At 38.7% G+C, this 14,381-nt stretch overlaps 1 protein-coding gene across 6 annotated transcripts in view; it reads right to left on the bottom strand.

Annotated features, from left to right (window-relative positions):
- Positions 1-14,381, bottom strand: part of TFPI (tissue factor pathway inhibitor) — a 205,806-nt gene that overhangs the window by 48,750 nt on the left and 142,675 nt on the right. For all 6 annotated transcript variants that reach the window (XM_052676495.1, XM_052676497.1, XM_052676501.1 and 3 more), the window contains one exon: positions 7,739-7,864. The gene's annotated coding sequence lies outside the window, so the exon portion shown is untranslated. The remainder of the gene's footprint in view (positions 1-7,738; positions 7,865-14,381) is intronic.

The raw sequence follows: 14,381 nt of genomic DNA, 5'->3' as shown, positions 1-14,381 counted from the left end.
TTGCTCTTGGTGCTTTCCTCAGGTACTTGTTGCAATGCCATGCTTTACAGCTCCATTTCCAAGACTTGTAGTGCAAAATAACAGGTTATTTTTGAATTGTTTCAAGAGCTCAATAACAAAAATATAAACTGAAAATCTAGCTGTCATAAATACGACACAATCATAGAACCATAGAACCTTTTGAGTTTGAAGTGAACTTTAAAGCTCATGCAGTCCAACTTCCAATAAATAAGGAATAAGTCTTAAAGTGAGAGTGGTGAGGCACTGGAACAGGTTGCTCAGAGATATGGGGGATGCCCTGTCCCTGTAGACTTTCATGCCCCAGCTACACCAGGCTCTGAGCAGCCCAATGTAGTTGCAGATGTTCCCATTCATTGCATGGGAGCTGAACTACATGAACTTTGAAGGTCCCTTTCAACTGCGATGATTCTATGATCCTGTGACTCGCTTCCCCATGTTCAACAGACCCCACAGGCTGTTCCTTGTCATTCCTGTAGTCCCCCTTCAGATAGTCCCTTGAATTATTTTAATGGCCTTCAGCTGGACATGCTTCAACAAGTTACATCTCTCCTGAGGACAGAGTACTGAGGACTCCACACCTGAATGCAGTTCTCTGGGTGACATCTCACTGGCACAGAGTAGAGGGAAGGATCACTTCCTTCAACCTGCTGGCCACATTTCTTTCAATGCAGCTCAGGACACAATTGGCTTTCTGGACTGCGAAGGCACAGTGCTGGCCAATGTCCATCATGCCATCCACCAGTATCCCCACGTCTCTTTAGGCAGGGCTGCTCTTGGATTTATCAAACCTCAAGAAGTTCATCTGGGCCCAGTGCTTGAGCCTATGGAGGCCTAGGATAGAATGCAATTCTATCCCTTGGGTGTGCTGACTGCATCACACAGCTCGGTGTCATCTGCAAACTCGCTTAGAATGCACTCAATCTCTCTTAAACATCAGTGAAGATGTTAAAGAGCACTGGTGCCAGCACCAACCCTGAGGGACATCACTTGCCCCTCCAGATCTCCATCCAGACATTGAGGCACTGCCCAGCATTCTCTGGGTATGATCTCACAACCTGTTCCTCATCTACTGAACAGTCCACTACAAGTACAAAGCAAACTGAACACACGTATATTTCTCCAAGGACATCCCTTTCAGGTTGTACATTTCATCCTGACCAACATAAATTTTACCTCTGAGTGTAAACTATGACAATGTAGCTATTACTAATAGCTGTCTGGGCCATCAGTCCAGTTCACTGAAATAAAACAGTAGTAACTTACTTCTCCATAAATATAATGCAAGGAACAAAATCTTTGCCAGGCATTATTAACATGTGGTAACATAATAATCAACAACAGATGAGTCCTTAGTTTCTGATTCAGAATCAACATATAGTAATTCCACACTAGCAATTATTTATAGAAAACATTATGAAATGATCCCAATTATGAGTATACTTCATTGTAAATGTCATAGTTTGAGCTATTTCCTGTAATACTAACACTTGACAACTAATTTCCAAGCTGTATTCAGCCATATGACATTATGAAACTTAAGAAAATAGTTAAAGGAAGAAAATAAGTAACTTTTATTAACAGCATTACATTTTTTCTTAAAGAAGCAGCGTAAAATTATATTTGGGAATTTGGTACAGTCATACCACAGGTATAGATCTCTGTATTTTTTTGATAATAATAGAATGTAGCCAGTTTGAAAATGTGTGGTGAACTCTCCTTAAGTGTTTGGAAATATTTACTTTGGTTTGTACAGCTTTACTTGCATCAACTTGAATTACGATCATAATATTTTTCAATATGACACCATTTCTCCCTTGCTAATTTACTTAAGTATTATTTTTTTAAAAACCAGTATAAATAGAAAGGCAAGTTTGGCCATCTGTAAAAGCCAGCTGTATAAAAATGAGACCAATATAGATCAGTTTGGCTCTTCTGTTATGAATGGAAATTAATGAAAATCAATGTTAATATACATAGGTTGAAAACGAGGTTCAATAACGCCTTTTATCACTTTAACAAATAAACCAGCTCTGAGCTGACAGCTACCTGTTCCAAATGCCCTAAGAGGCCAAATGCAAAAACTGGCCCTGCTTTAATACAGTATCTCAAAACTAACAAACAGTAAGAAAAACACAACAACAGCAGCAATTTGGTTAAACAAACAGGGAAAGAAGCAGGGAAAAAACACCAATCCTCAGAACACTTGATAATCTGTAATAGCTACATACCTTCCAAGGGTTCAAAACTGCATCTTGAGAGATTAAGAGTAAACTTCATTACTGTCTTAATTATGTGCTAATAAATTATCCTTTTTCTGACTCCTACTTCAAATATCACACTTGATATAAAACAACCACCAATTATTGTTGAGCCCATTCTTTGTACCCTACTTCAACAGGGTGCCCCTGTTTTTTGCACTTCTCTATATATTTTGGGGTGGGAAAAGAGAACACCTGGATTATATATAGCCATTCATCTGAGCAGCTGAGGAGAAACAATAAAGTAACTACAACCAGATTTGAGCCACAGGCACTGAAGTGGAAACGTATCTAATCTCCCAGTTTTTTTCCAATTATAGAAGAACTAGTGTTCTCATTTGTCAAATTCTCACTGCAAGACAGCTCAAATACAATATTTCATTTACTACCTTCTTTTTCAATGTACCTTAAAGCTGTTTTGCACCAGAAAGTATTGAGGTAAATTATCATTCCTACTGTATGCTACGTATTGGTCAGAATCTAGACTTTAAGTCCTGCCTACTTTGTATTATCTAAAAACAAAGTCAAGATCAGAGTTCTGTAGACACTGGGCTTCAAAACTTCTCAGACCCAATCACATGCTACTATTGGGAAACCAACACTGCAGCAGTGTAGTGACTCTGCCTGTTTCCACTCACTGCTCCAGACCCTGGTCCATACACTGATTTTTCTTGACCTAAACTCCACCACACCATTATGGAATTTGCCTAGTGATCCCTGTGTCTAACTGTGTCTGACCCTGGTTACCCCCTCTATAATTAATCAAACCTATCTAGCTCATTCGATTTCCCAGCCTTATCTCAGACCTGTCTCATTACACAGACGTGTGCAATGATCTGGACTCTCACCTGACTGTGGTTGCCATCCCCAGACCTGCCATGCTTGCCTCACTCATACTGTAGGTCTGTTCACTTTTTGGTCGAGGCACTGTCCTTGAACGCCTGCCTCGTTATTGCACTCGGATCATGGTTTATCTTCTTTTGTGAAACTATCCTTTCATCTTTCTGATGCCTTAATGCATTTTTTTTTTCAGGAGATATTGCAATTTACAGCTAAAATATACCTTAAAGTCCACTTTATTTCCAGAAGATGAACCTGCTCTCTCCCTGCCTCCCCCCCTCATCACTTCATCACTTCCCAGCCATCACACTCTTTATTTTGCATCAACTCAGCTGCCTCTTTGGCCTTCACACTCCAATGCTCAGCAAAGGGATTCACAAGTTTGTTCAAGGAAAAGGGAGGTGAACACTTATCCAGCTGACTGCATGAGAGAAGAAAGGAGAAGGACAGAATGGACTCTTCGTATTTAAGTGACAATGAGCTGCTACATCAGCTCCAACACAGAAGAGCAACTTCTCCTTCGGTTATCTTATTTCACAGTGTACCTTAGCTCTACATTTAACTTCAGTTAAATATACACTTTTCAACCTTGCAAATCCTCAGCAACCACTGTAAAAAGTTTTGAAAGGCACTGAAAAAAAAAATCTTGTTTTACATCTAATTGCAGTTTAAAACAAGTGGAAACGTCCTCCCACAGCAGAGCAAAAGCCAAGGTTAACACTTCACTGAGTCCAAAACTGAAAACATTAAATGCCTAACTGACCCTTTAGTTTGCTAATCTTGTCAATGATGAATAACTGATCCACTGAGCTCTGCCTATAATTTGTTGATAGAACTACTAGCTGAAAAACATCAAATGACTGCTTTCTAACTATACCTTAGGGAAACTTACCAGATGTTTACACAAATAGTTATTTATGTTATCAATTAGGTATAACTACAGCACATATATATCTGTAATTTCTCTGAAGAAAACTATACAGGGTGCATACAGGGTCCCTACACTGCACTGTTGCATTTGCTTGTTGCGTTTCTTGAATCCCCAGCTGAGTTTTTCTTACTCCTCATCTTGAATTAGAACTGATGTGCTTTGTAAATTTACTGACTGCCTTTTCAGCTCCCTCAGACAATACAAAGCAGTGGGGATAAATAGACAGCCACCCCACACATGCCTACAGCACAGGAGCATTTAGCAAAAGGAAGTGCAGGACAAAGTGAATCAGATTGGCTTAAAATGTGAAGGAAACATAGCCTCAAACCACACATGCAATTTCAGAAACAAAAATACCTGGGATGCCTATCTGGAAGGTCCCGAATGCAGTCATGATAACCATATTAAAATACAATGCCTTGGTAGATGATTGAATTCAAAGACTATTCTTTGTTAATTTTTGCTCCTCTAGACTACAGATCTCTCTTAAAACTTATTATCATACAAGTCCATTTCTTTTAAACATTACTTTCCTCTATACATATTTGTTTGTTTTGTCCTAAGATACATACTAATAAAGAATTTTTCATTGTTGTTCAGACATAAAATATATATATCTGGGTCCTCCCAATTCCTATTTTGCTGTGGAGGAAAAAAAAAAAAAGCCATGGAAATGTTTCAGCTTGGCCTGTCACAGTCCGTTTAATTTGAAGTACAAGTGGCAGATCAGCAGTAGTAAGCCTGGCAGAAACTCGGGCACAGATGGAAGGTCAAAGCAGGTAGCCTAGATGGCAGTGTTACGTAAAGCAGTTGAAAAAGGGCAATGAGTGAAACAATTACTATATTGTAGAACAATAGAAATGGGGTCTGAAATATATTAAATATATATATAACTCATGCTAATTATTTAAAACTACATAGATAGAATAGAGTTGAAAGTACAGTAATTGTTGTCCTTACCCTCCTTTTCTCTCAAGCACAGTAACTATGCCAGTGGGTTTTTTTTCTACCTTACTTCTTTTGAAAATACCCTTCAAGTCTCATCTATCTTCTGCTCATCTCTATCAGGAGGAAGTCCTACATGCCAGCGACCAGTAGTATAACACATAAGTCACACTGCCTTATTCCAATACCCTATTTAAATACATGCTATAAGTCACACTTCCTTATTCCAATACCCTATTTAAATACACGCTATATATAGTCATCAGCTGCTGGATCTAGTAATGAGTATCACACAATGGCAAATATTACTCAAAACATGACAGAACCACTGCATATTTATAAACAAAGTATGGTCATATAATGACACAGCATTTTTTCAAAGTTAAGATTAGCTTATGATGTTATAAATGGCATAGAACAATAGAATCGTTTGAGTTTGAAGGGAATTTCAAATGTTATCTACATCAACTCCACTACAGCATACAGGGACGTCTACAGGTAGATCAGGTTGCAAAGAGACCCATCCAGCCTTACCTTGAGTATCTCTAAGAACACAGCTGCACCTCTCTGGGCAACCTCTTCCACTGCTTCACTACACTTACTATAAAAAACTTCTTATTTCCAAGCTCAATCTCACCTCCTTTGTTTGAAACCATTTCCCCTTGTCCTATCACCACAGACTCTGCTGAAGAGTCTGTCCCTTTTAGATAGTGAAAGGCTTCTATCAGGTCTCCTCACAGCCTTCTTTCCTCCAAGCTGAACAGTCCCAACTCTCTCAGCCTGTCCTCATAGGAGAGGAGTACCATCAGTCAGATCATCTCTGTAGCCCTCATCCAGACATGGTCCAACTGGCTTACGTCTTTCCTGCCCTGAGAACTCCACATCTAAACGCAGTACTCCAGGAAGTTTCATCAGTACAGAGTAGAGGGGCAGGATCATTTTTCTTGACTTGCTGGCCATGCTTTTTTGATGCAGCTGAGAATACAGTTGGCTTTCTGGGCTGTGAAGGCACAGTGCTGGCTCGTGTCTATCTTACCATTCACCATGTATCAAGGGATACCCACAAAGGCCAAAGATCTTGGGATTGAAAGCTCACCACTTAGGTTGGGGAACACCAAAGCAGCTTTAAGAAAAATCATGTCTAGTGTTCAGAACACAGGACTTGAAAATGAATTCTTTGCTAAGTTTAACTATTCTAGTAACCAGTTATAGAACAAAAATGGTACTGTTCAATACAGAATTATTTTACCAAATGCAAACATTGGATATATTCCTGCAGTTTCAAGGTCGGAAGAGTTTACACTACTTAATATGCTACTCTCAGACTGAAGTTAGGAGTGTCTTCATGAACCATTTTAGAAAAAAACAAGCCACAATACCTGAAGTTGCAAAGCTTCAGCACTGCAGCTGAAGAAAACTCCATCGAGTGTGACAGAAGCAAAAGATCAGCCAAAAGAGACCCAGGAATGATCAGAAGCAATTGATACAGATCTCTTCTTATGATTTAACTATTTAACTTTTTTTTTTTTTTTTTTTTTTTTTTTAAAACACTCAAAGTAGAGATAGGTATACTGTTTCTGCTGTTCTCTTCTTGGAGAGGCAGGTAAAAACAAAGGTAACAGCATTAGGCAATGCTCGCACTTTAACAACTCTGCCCAGAAGAATCCGCTGGAAATACAGCTGTGGTGTGCCCCTGCTGGTTGCAGGGGAGTTGGACTAGATGGCCTTCAGAGGTCTCTTCCAACTCTAAGGACTCTACAATTCTGCAAAATCTGTAAAATATTATCAAATTCCATCATATAATTTAGCAGAACCTTGTAGCTGTGTTTCCATCAGTCTGTCTTTTCACCCTAAGTAAGTACAAAATACAAGACAAAGTTTAAAAGCTCTGACATTCACAGGCTAGCCTGGAAGAGAAAGGACTTCTATCCTATCTCAGGATCTACAAAACAGACTCTTGAGCCTTGTAACACTTACCAAAAATGAACGGTTTCACTACCAGTCTTGCAATTAAGTAAGTCCTCTCCTGCTGCTGTTGCTCCATTACAACATTTACCCATATCTATGCACAGTTTTCTTTAACATGTTTAGTGCTAGCATTTATTTTTTTTCTTCAGAACTAGATAAGGAAATACCTTCCCTTATAAAATTGCTTTTGAAGTGGCACCTCAAGACATAATTAAAGGTTTCATCCATTCTGCGCCTACCATTAGCCCAGACCCAGGTCAGAATGTTATAGCATTGCATTTACCAACACGAAGTTTATTTATATTCAACAAGAACTCTTTCCAGAACATTTAAAACTGTTTCCATATTCATCCTGTTTATTATAATTAGTCGACGTTTTTATTTTTTTTTTCCCAACTCATTAAATTCTAAAAGGTGTTCATATGTTCAAAGCAGACCCAGTGAAAGTAAAGGCATTTATTCCTTGAGCATTTGACAGTTTACATACACGGCAAACAGCTGCTGCCACTGTAGTTTATTCACAACATGCTGGGCTGACATCTAGAGAGCCTCAGAGCAGAGCTCTGTGACCTTCAGCATCCTTTGTCTCTCCCAGTGCACTTATTTTCCAGGTATGATAACCAAACAGTGCTCGGTGGTGCTGTGGCTCCTATTTGCACCCTCTTCCCTCATACCCAAGAACTCAAGTCACTTGCATGAAATACAACACAATCAAGACGTTTCTGTAACCACTTCCAGGTTACCCCCAGTATTCCCAGCATTTCTCATTTCTCACCTGAAGGCCACGCACAGGCGCTTCCTCAGCTTCCTTCTGCCTGAGAGCTGCTCCATTCCCTGTATCACAACAGAGCTTCTCCACCATATGCTGAGTGCTGGGCAGGGCTGCTCCTATGGAGATGATCTGTAGAGGAAAGAAAAACAAAAATATTGAAAAGAAGTTTAGACAACTCCAGGCACGCAGCCATACTACTGATTTTTCTACCTCCTTTGTAAAAGCCAGGCAGCGCAGCTAAGCGCGTGAGGATACAAGGCTGCTCCTCCCCCAGGCTGAGCTCCAAACCCATTGAGATGACAAAGTGCAGACAAGTGTTTTGTCCATTCCTTGCTGTCACCCTATCACCCTACATATCTTCCCCTTGTCCCATTTACAAACAAGACGACATGGATGGGTTTCAGGTTCCATGGTTGCAAGTGAAAATATTTTCCACTTCGAATAACTGAACATTTATTCTCACAATAGAAAAGTGATGAAGTCCAAACCAAACGTGGAGGATTCAGGTGAGCGTGTGAACCTATTTAATAGCTCTCTGTTGGTGCTGAACTCCTCAGCAGCTAGAAAGCAGGAATCATTGCGACACACACATGGCTGGGAAGTAGGCATCCTTCCCAACGTGGTAGCTGTGCTCTCAGAACCATGTTATGTTGCAACCTGCCATCACTGCAGTAGTTGACATCACCGCTAATAGGATAGAGTTAATTCCATGGGAGGCACAGAGTTTATTAAGGAAAACAGGAGTAAGACCAAACCGTTGGGTTGTGTCACGCAGTGCAGACAGATCCACTTATCAGTCCGTTCACCCAGCTATAATCCCAGCTGTTCATTTCCTAAATTTGTTTTAATTGCTTAATATTTTCAGATACACAAACTTCCGAGCACAAAGCATGCTTGGAAAAGTCACAATATTCAACACTGTGTAAAAAAAAAAATTAAGATCATAATTGTTTCTGTTAAAAACTTACAGTCCAGGATAATGTCACTTAAGCAGGACTGCATATAGTTTAAGTTTGTGTCACAAGCTTCTCATTTTACTTAAACCATACAAGTGAGCATAACTAGCTTCCTTGTATATTACACGTAGGATCCAGTGAGGCCTTAGAGATTACGAACATGAATGTGGAATGTATCATTAACTTTGTTGGTGTTATCTAATGCATGTAACACAAGTTGCACAGGAACCATTGATGCACGTTTCAGGACTACAAAGGTCACCTTACTGAACAGAAGAGTTAAGACTCGATCTCAAAATTATTAGTACTGCTAAAAGGCTTCTGTTTTTCTTAGGGGCTGGACTGGATGATCCCCAGAAGTTCTTTCTCTACAATTCTGTGATCCTGTGCTTCTTCATAATGCTTACATCTTCAGGATGGCTGCATATGCCAGAAAGCAGGTGAGTGGAGATCATACATGTAGGGAACAGACAATTTATCACTATCTGTTGTGATAGAGCAAGGAGAAATGGTTTCAGACAAAAAGAGAGATTTAGACTAGATATAAGGAAAAAGTTTTTTAAAATAAATGTGGAGCAAGTCGCCCAGAGAGGTGGTGGATGCCCCATCCCTGGAGACATTGAAGGTCAGGCTGGATGGGGCTCTGAGCACCTGATGGAGCTGCAGGTGAGTTGGAGTAGATGGCCTTTAAGGGACCCTTCCAGCTCAAACAATTCTATGATTCTATGACAAGTAGGGTCAGAGTACTGGAATTCAAAAAGCATTTCATTGCAACCTCCCGGCTGGCTCAATGAAACCCAGCAGTCCTAACTTAAGTTACAACAAGGACAAAATTATCATGATTGCAGTTGTGCCAAGTACAGTGTCTGAAAAAAAAACAAAACCAACCTCTCGCATTTAAATAATCTAGTGAATACCTTTGTATCTGCAAGTGAAAAATCAAAGGAAAAGCATAATGTTCATTTTGCTGAAAAAGCTGTAGAAAGCTACAAGAAACAAGGAGCCTACATAAGATTTTTGTACTACATGTGAGGGCAACATATAGACTCAGACAGACTCAGCAAGTGCCTGAGCAAACAGCCCTGAGGATTTTTAGTGGGAAGCCGTGAGGTAACTCAGATAGGACAGGAAAAAGACTTGGCTGGGAAGCCTTGCTTTACCTCAGCAGGAATAGCAGAAGCACTCAAGTGAAGCCCTGAGGTACGTCAGCAGGGAGAGCAGGAAGGTTTGGGCATGGAGCCCTGACTTCCCTCAGCAGGGACAGCAGGAGCATTTGGGCAGGAATCCCTGAGGCGCTGCTGTGCAGGCAGCAGAATGTTCTGAGCAGGAGGTGCTTCTTCTGCATCTCTGCAGGAAATAGTGAGTTATCTGAGGATGGTAGGAGCATTTAGGTGACAGTTAATACATAATTGATATAGAGTAAACAAACTCATTTACTGGTAAAAGTTATGAAGAATTACATGTGAAGTCTAAAAAATTGTCTGGGTGAACAAGTAACATGGGAAAAGTAGCCTTTGAAAGCAGAAAGATAAGAGTAGGTGCAAAAAACAGAAAAAATATTTAGTGGAAAGGGGAAAGAAGATATACAGTAGCATGAGGGGGAGATTGCCCTCAACAGGCAAGTATGAGAAGCAGGAGGCAGGATGAAGTCTCCAGCAACAAATGCTGAAGCAGCTTCCTAAACTGCTACTGGCTGTTCTGACCACAGCTGTGCTAAGTAAAATACGTAAATTAGAGCTGAACCAAGGGCCATGCCTCATTATCGGAAACAGGAAAGGAGATGTAGCCTTAATGAGAAGCTGTGCAGCGTAAATAAAGCAAAGCAACCTGCGTGCCAGGGCTGTCGGCTGGTGTTTAGCATAGGTGAGGTGTGTTGGGTGGTAGCTACCAGAGGGGAAAGAGAGGGGAGCTTCCAAGGATGGAGCAGTGTGGACAGCTGTAAGACCGACAGAGCAATGTCCCTTGGTTCTGGCTGCTTTAGCCAGTGAGAAATAAAGATCCTCTTCCATCCAGTCATTAGCTCTAACACTGTTATGCCCCCCTGCTATTAAGTGTTCCCAATCCCAGACCTCTGCTCTCAGCTTTGTATCTAGTCAGAAGACAATGTACTGTCCTGGGGACTCTACAGCTATCCCAAAGGGTGAGGAAATGGAAAGTACTGCAAAAGACAAATACATTAAAGGCAACAGTTGTACTATTCAGAAAAGATAAAATTCAAGCATTAGTGCAACTAACGCAGCAGTAAAAAGGACTCCCAGTTTTTTTGTCATACTTTCTAGTTACTTTTCACTCTAGCAATAACAGTAGTCCTCTGCTCATGGACTCCATACTTCTCATAAGGATTAAATTCAGAGCTAGCACTTATCATATGACACAGGTATGACAGAAGTGTATTATGGCATTCTTCATGAAGCCTGTGTTTCACATAAAACTAAAGCTCTCTTATGGAGCCATGTAGTCTCCATAAATCATAAATCAAATGCTGAAGAGCATGACAAAACCTATCAATTCTTATTATTCCCAGTATTAAATAATATATCATATCAGTAAAACCCCTAAAAGCCCACATTTTTCTTGCCCATGTGAAGTAGACAGCTACCACAGGAACTTAGTTAGCCATAGCATAAGGTATTTTCCTACTGGCCTACTATTTACTGAAAATGACATCACTAATCTATTTTTACAGCTAATGTAAACCTCCTGCTCTGTTTGAATGAAAATTTCCTTTGTTCTTACACAATACAAAGAGGACTAGTAATCACCTCTGCAGAAACTAGGGAATTACCAATGCTTTCTTTTCCCTGAATTGAACTTATATTTTTAATATGTTCACTTCTGCTTGTTAGGAACTGGTGGGTATCTGGAGAGCTATAGAATGAATCCCGAAATGACCTTGGAACTGCAAAGCTGTGTATGATAGCCTCCAGCAGTTTAGCTAGAACATAACAGGTTTTCTGTTTCCATTAGAAACATGACATATCACAGTGATAAACTGTTAAAAAAAAGCAGTAAACTTAAGAAGCATCATACATCCAAACTGAAAATCCATGCAGTTTCATAGTAACAAAATGTGCCTTCATGTTAATAACTTAGTAGAAAACTTCTGGGGAAATAGAAGTAAAAGATGACTGCTGTGCAACTCAGACTCGCTCTAAAATTTAAAAGCTGCCTGTTTGCTAATAAAGTTCCAAAAATGCCATCTTGAAAAGCCCCAGGATAAAAGACATTTTTAATGTATCTTTTTTTCTAAGTGCAGAGCTCACCATCATGATTAGATTGGAGTATTAAGAGAAATAAATATATTCAATGCCACTCTTCGTAAGCATTTCTCAGTTCACAACAGTGACACTAAGTTGTCTTTGCCTTTTTTTTTCCCCACTATTTTTGATTGATTTCATATGAAGAATAATACAAATGGTATCTTTCAATCTCTCTTCTCAGCATGCCTGGCTATCACTGCTTTTACTCTGAGAATTTACACTGATAAAGAGACTGCATGTACCATCTGCATAGTTCACTGTGGGAAGCATGAGTTAATATTATTACTAAATTACTTGGTACATGCTATAGGAACAATGTCATCTAATTATCTGATAAACAGCCTGCAAGACAGAAGAGACAAAACTCTCTATTTTCATATTATACTTTGAAATAGCAATGAAAATGATATTATAAAACTGATACATTAGCAATTTTAAGGACCAAATCCTCTGTCTCCGAAAAAGATGGAGAAGAACAACACTATTTTCACAGTACTCTTCATTCTTGCACAATTCATTTGACAGGAGGTACTGATAGCTATTCAGTCACTGTTAGTCTACATTCTATTTAAAATATCTATATGTAAGATGAAATTAAAAGTTACAGAATGATCCACTAAGTCATCTCTCCAGAATTTCATTTTTCATAGCACAAGCTCTTGAGATAAACAGTTACTTCATTAATATATTTTTCATCAAAATTTTTTTTTTGTTTGTTTTTTGTTTTTTTTTTCAGTTGATTAGTTAATGCTCAGATTGAATGAGGTCACTTTCCAAAGCTTAGTCCCATCAGATGACTCATCCTTATTGTAATCTCCCACACAGTTGTACAATCTTTTACCTGAAGAAGGTCAAGAGCTACTCTATACTACATGGTATTACACACCCCATGTAAACATAAAGGATATATACATACTAAGGAAACCATCTTAGACTACCTTCTGTATGCCTCATCAAAAATAATATCAACTTTCATGTATTCAGTTACGTCTTGTTTCCTGAGATATCAAATAAACTGAGGCGAGTGCAACTAAAAATCAAGTCCACATATATACTATTTTTTTAATAACAAAAGTGACCTACTGATGATCCAATATAGCCTATAGCAATTTAGTCATCTCTTTGCCCTTAATTTTTTTCTTAATTTTTATTAATAAAAATTTAAGATATTTCTTTGTTCCAAGCAAGATTTTTGAAACAAACTGGAACTAAGAGCAAATGATGATGACATCTTTAGAAACAATTACATAACTTGGTTTATGCGGCAGTATACTAACCAAAAAAGTATATTTTATTATTTTTTTAATTAACAATCAAATTATAATTTAGATTAGATAGCACATACGTTCTGAATAATTTTTCACATACCATAATACTGGTATAACATCAAGCAACTAACATTCTGGCATTATAGAAAAGTGTACTACAGTGAGTATTAAATCAATAGGGCTTTGAATTCATACATTGGTAAAGGTGCTTATGTGAAAAAAAAACATTATTGAAAGTGATAATCAATTACTGATAGGTATTCCAAATGAAGCAAATCATTTCTAACTAGGTCAAATGGGTAGCTCAATTTTGCACAAAACAGCTTATCTTGAATAAAATCAGATTCTGCCTCTACTGCAGTATATGTTTCATCTATTTTATCCCTGAATTTACAGGAGGTATCACTATTGCTGAAATTAGGCCTTTTGTCAGAGGATTTATGTTAGCATTAAGAAGGCAAACATTCTGGCTTTAATACTACTGCAAGTCGGGGTTGGACTGATGATCTCTTGACGTCTTTTCCAACCTCTGCGACTCTGTGATTTACAGAAGAGATACCTTTTGTACTTTAAACAGAACCTAGAGAAAACCTGTATTTATGATGTATGACAACATCAGTGTGGTTATCTCATTTTCCATGACATACTACAATACAACAATCTTCTTTAGCATCATGTAATGCTCAGGGAGAGTCAATTGAAAGATCTACTTTATCCAATGGAAGACTGCTATTGTTTCATTTAAAATAACAGCCAAGAAAAATCACTTCCCCCCTCCCTTTCTCTATCAAGATGACAGACAATCGAGTACGTAAATTACTATTGTGAGGTCATCCTTAGTACAAGACTTATTAACTGAAATTCTAACTATTTTGCATAGGATTCCAGATATTTCAGAGTTAAAGCAATCAAATGAAACAAAACAACAACCACAACAAAAAGCAATACTAACATGGCCATAGGAAAAATTTCCATGCTATTGTTTCTTATTTTATTCTTGGGACTCAAGTGCAGTTCTATCAGCAATAAATAAACCATAAATATCCATGAAGGTTACCCAAAGAAACCTTTGCAAACAAATGTCATTTGTCATACAGGAGGATGCTATGAATTTCTCCAAAACTCCATCTTGTTTAATGAACCCCCAGAAGCTATCTGTTTC

This window comes from Tympanuchus pallidicinctus, unplaced genomic scaffold, assembly GCF_026119805.1.
Source record: "Tympanuchus pallidicinctus isolate F22 unplaced genomic scaffold, pur_lepc_1.0 scaffold15, whole genome shotgun sequence".
Lineage (NCBI taxonomy): Eukaryota > Metazoa > Chordata > Aves > Galliformes > Phasianidae > Tympanuchus > Tympanuchus pallidicinctus.
The sequence above is the reverse complement of the archived record's forward strand: the minus strand, read 5'-3'. Positions and strand labels throughout refer to the sequence as shown.